The 5,000-nt window shown below is 39.8% G+C and overlaps 2 non-coding genes across 2 annotated transcripts; both read left to right on the forward strand.

The window, feature by feature from the left end:
• The first annotated feature begins 181 nt into the window (after positions 1-181).
• On the forward strand, positions 182-300 carry LOC141301075 (5S ribosomal RNA). Its single transcript, XR_012342098.1, has one exon. It is a non-coding gene; the product is annotated as a 5S ribosomal RNA (ribosomal RNA).
• An 801-nt stretch (positions 301-1,101) lies between these two features.
• On the forward strand, positions 1,102-1,220 carry LOC141301156 (5S ribosomal RNA). The gene has a single exon (XR_012342119.1). It is a non-coding gene; the product is annotated as a 5S ribosomal RNA (ribosomal RNA).
• Positions 1,221-5,000: the final 3,780 nt, after the last annotated feature.

Consider the following 5,000-nt stretch of genomic DNA (forward strand, 5'->3'; position numbering starts at 1 on the left):
TTAAATCTGACCCCATTTTAGTCTTGTAACTCGGCTGATAAGGCCGATTGTTACACTTTTATGGGAGACCGCCTGGGAATACCAGGTGCTGTAAGCTTTTGCCTTTTCTTCACTATTTATATAATATGCTGGCTTTGACGGAGGCTGATCTTTAAATAGCCCACTTTTTGGAGCAGCCCTCGCTTATGGCCATACCGCGCTGAGAGCGCCCGATCTCGTCTGATCTCGGAAGCTAAGCAGCGTCGGGCCTGGTTAGTACTTGGATGGGAGACCGCCTGGGAATACCAGGTGCTGTAAGCTTTTGCCTTTTCTTCACTATTTATATAATATGCTGGCTTTTAGAAAGACGTGTTTTACCGCTCTATTTATTACAATCATTTACATGTATTATAGAGTTTTAAGTGTTTTACATGTTTTTTAGGCCATTTTATTACTCTTAACATTTTAAGTGTATGTGTCTTTAATAAATGGATGGTTGGCCTGTCATGTGACTAGACACATGACAGGAAGCAGGAAGTACAACTGTATAAGAGAGCAGCATGACAAACAAAGGACAGTCACCAAACTGTTGGATTGAGGAGTTGCTAATTTTAGAGCTCACCTTTCCATTCACCACCTGCAAACTTTGGATTACACTTTCTGTGGATTGTATATACACTGGTGGACACTCACATTGGACTTATCAACACACTGGGGTTCTTGGACTGTTTTTAGGGTATGGACAAATGAACTGTATTCTTTTAACAGAGTTTACCTGTTTTTAGGGTATGGACAAATGAACTGTATTCTTTTAACAGAGTTTACCTAGTTTTATCGTGTTGTTTTAAAGTCTTTTATGTGAACCTTGTAAATACACCAAATCTATTTAAACCAATTTTCTTTTATGTCTCATTCTTTTAACCACTAGTCATCTCTCCCAGTTAAATCTGACCCCATTTTAGTCTTGTAACTCGGCTGATAAGGCCGATTGTTACACTTTTATGGGAGACCGCCTGGGAATACCAGGTGCTGTAAGCTTTTGCCTTTTCTTCACTATTTATATAATATGCTGGCTTTTACGGAGGCTGATCTTTAAATAGCCCACTTTTTGGAGCAGCCCTCGCTTATGGCCATACCGCGCTGAGAGCGCCCGATCTCGTCTGATCTCGGAAGCTAAGCAGCGTCGGGCCTGGTTAGTACTTGGATGGGAGACCGCCTGGGAATACCAGGTGCTGTAAGCTTTTGCCTTTTCTTCACTATTTATATAATATGCTGGCTTTTACGGAGGCTGATCTTTAAATAGCCCACTTTTTGGAGCAGCCCTCGCTTATGGCCATACCACCTTGAGCGCTCCCTAGTGGTGACAGGAAGTGGTACAGTGAGAGAAGCAAGGAGGAAGAAGGAGTGTGTTTGTTTGAGTGGAGTAAAGGATTCAATTCTTTTCACATTGTTTGGAAAAACTGCTCCAAAGGAGTGTTTGCGTGTTGGGGGGTCATTTAATCCTCAAACAGTGTCGTGCTGTTTGGGGATAAATACCTCACACAGCGAGGAAAGAGAAATGGCTGGACAACAGGAGACGGGAAGAGGTCGAAACATGCAGGACAAGAGAGATGGAGAGCGCAGCTATGGAAAGGAACTGACGGTGCTGGTGGAGATGGAGGGGGAGGACAGAATCACAATGATGGAACTATTAAAGAGTGTGAAGGAAGAATGCGGAGGAGTGATCGGTTGCAGGTATAAATCTCCAAAAGAGTATGAGTTAACAATGGAAGATATGAAGGCAAAAGGAAAAATTCTGGATGGTTTGAAGATAAAAAACAGTCGTGTAATGGTGAAGGAAGTGGATTGCATGGAGGTGGTTGTTTCTTTCTTAGGACTGCCTATGTATATTCAAGATGAAGAAATATTGAGCAAACTAAAGGATTGGGGAGTAACAGAAGCGTCTAAAATCAAGAGGAGAATGTGGCCGGGAACCGACATCGCGGATGGGACAAGGTTTTTAAAAGTTAAGTTCAATAATGTTGTTAAATCGTTGCCCTATTCAACGAAATTTGAGACGCTCGGAGGGACAGAACACTTTAGGGTGATACATGACCGACAAGTGAAGGTTTGCCGTTTGTGTATACAACCGGGACATGTTGTGAGGGACTGCCCGAGCTTTAGGTGTTTTAGATGCGATAAACAAGGACACTATGCAAGAGAGTGCAAAGAGGTGAATTGTGAAGTGTGTGGAATGCGGCCAGGACTGTGCGTGTGTGAAACGCCGGCTATGATGGAAGAAAGGAACGGCGAGGGGATAATGGAAGATCTGTACGAGGAGCTGGAGAGTGAAGAAAAAGAAGAGGAAGAGGTAATTGTTGAAGGAGAGATGAGTCAAAGCACTTGGGGAGAGAAAGAGAGAGCGACAAACAGGGGAGATACTAAGAGTGAGAGCAGCCCAGAGGAGGCGGGCGCGGGGCAACAGATGAGACAGAGAAAGAAGAAAAAAAGAACAGCAGGTAAAGAGATGGATCAGAGAGGTCTGGAGTGTGAAGATGGAAACGGGAAGACGGAAAAAAATGACAATGAAGAAGGTGGTAATGCTAAAAGTCAAGGAGAAAAACATCTGGAGAGAAGAGGAATGAAGAAAGACGAAGGGGGAGGAAAGGAGAAAGAAATGATAGAAAATCCTGTGAAAAACGGAGAGGAAGACATGGATACATGTGAGGGGAAAGGTATATTGAAAAAAAGAAAGAAGGAAAGACTGGAGGAGCAAAAGGCAGAAAGTAAGAGTTTGATTTAATTGGAATGAGTATAAATCCCTTAAAAACTGTGATAATCATTATGTGGGGTATTTTGCACATTGCGTGTCTGAACAGTAACGGGCTAAGAGACCTAAAAAAGTTTGAGAGGGTGAAGAGACTGTTAAAAGCTGATGTGCTATGCCTACAAGAGACGCATTGGACAGGGGATATAATGGACAATATAAAAAAGAGTTGGGAGGGGGAAATTTATGTGAGTCATGGAAATGTAAAAGCATGTGGAGTGGCGATTTTGATAAAAAGAGACAGAGTGCAAAATGTGAAACAAATTTATAAAGATGGAAATGGGAGAATGCTAGGACTTGAATTTAAGTTTTGTAATGAAATGTTTAGGCTTATAAACATTTATGCACCGAATATAGAGATTGACAGAAAATAAGTCTTTAAGGAAATGAAGACACAATGGAAAGAGAAGTGTATAGTAGTTGGGGATTTCAACGTGTGGTGCACGAGACTGGATGCTTCCAGTAGTGCTAATTTTAAATCTGATGGGTCAAGAAAGTTCTTAACAGAGTGGATGCAGAATGAAGACATAGTAGATGTGTGGAGGGAAGAGAATCCATATAAAAGAGAATTTTCGAGAAGACAAATGGTGATGGGTAATTTGAAACAGAGTCGTATAGATTTATGTTTGGCAAAAAGAGAAATGTTAAAATATGTTAAAAATGTGAAATATAAGTTTGTCAGTTTAAGTGATCATGCTGTGATGACAGTCAAGATGGGTGTAAGTGAAGAGGAGAGGGGAGGGGGTTTGTGGTGTCTGAATGCAAATCTGTTAAATGAAGAGGCATATAAAGAAAATATTGTAAAATGTATAAATTATGAAATGCAGAATTCTCTATTTGAGGAAAATGTATGTGAATGGTGGGAGGGAATGAAAGAGAAAATTAAAAAAAGAAGTATTAGGTATTCAAAACAAAGAGATTTTATGAGCAGAAGCTTTGGAAAATGCATTAAAAGGGGAAGCGGAAAAAATAGAAAATAATCCTGAGTACAGTGAAGAGTGCTTTTGGAGGTTAAAAACAGAATTAGAGGAGTATGAAAAGGAAAAAAGCAAGGGAGCTATAATAAGAAGTAGAGCTCAGTATGCTTTAGAGGGAGAAAGAAGTACAAAATTCTTCCTAAATTTAGAAAATAAAAAGCAGAGGAGAAAACACATTGTAGAGTTAGAAAATAGAAAAGGCGATAAAATAAATGATTTTGTTGGGATAATAGGAGAAGTGGAGAATTTTTATAGGGAATTATTCAAGAAAGAGGGTGTAAAACAAGAATGTGTGGATGAAGTCTTGAGTACTGTGAACGTGAAGCTAGACGAGGATGAGAAGAATATGTGCGAAAGAGATATAGGTATTGAAGAAATAAAAGATGCAATAAATCAGACAAAAAAGAATAAAAGTCCGGGCTCGGATGGTTTGACACATGAGTTCTATAAGGCCTTCATAGGGACCCTAGCACCAATACTGCTAAGGTTGTATAAAGGTATGGAGGAGAGAGGGGAAATGCCGAGATCCATGGGCTTAGGAATAATAACTATCTTATATAAAAATAAAGGAAATCCATTGAAGTTGGAAAATTATAGGCCTTTGAGTCTGCTTAATTCGGATTATAAAATTTTAACAAAAGTAATAGCCAATAGAATTAAACAGGTTGTAGGGAGTATTGTGTCGCCTAGCCAAGCATACAGTATAATGGGGAGAGACATTATGGATATCATATGTACAATAAGAGACGTTGTAGAAAACATGGGAAAGGATGGGGAAGGGGGGTTGGTTTTATCTGTGGATTTGAATAAAGCTTTTGATAGAGTGGAGCACAGTTTTATTGAGCAGACAATGGCGAGATATGGGTTTGGAGACAGAATAAGAAAATGGATCAAATTAATATATGACAATGCCCGGAGCTGTGTTAAAATTAATGGGGCATTAACTGACCCCTTTCCATTAGAAAGGTCAGTCAGACAAGGGTGCCCATTATCTGCTTTGTTATATTCAATAACAGCGGAGCCGCTGGCATCTTTGATAAAAAGTGATAAAGAAATAAGAGGTATTCAAATTCCTTATGGAGGAGTAAGTGTAATCCACCAATATGCTGATGACACAACTTTTACTGTCAAGGATGTAGAGAGTGTTAAGAGAATAAAAATGCAGATAGAAAAATATGGAAAAGCTTCAGGTGCAAAGATAAATGTTGACAAGTCAGAAATAATAAGTATAGGAGGGG

The sequence above is a fragment of the Garra rufa genome, chromosome 1 (assembly GCF_049309525.1).
Source record: "Garra rufa chromosome 1, GarRuf1.0, whole genome shotgun sequence".
In the NCBI taxonomy this organism is placed as follows: Eukaryota; Metazoa; Chordata; class Actinopteri; order Cypriniformes; family Cyprinidae; genus Garra; species Garra rufa.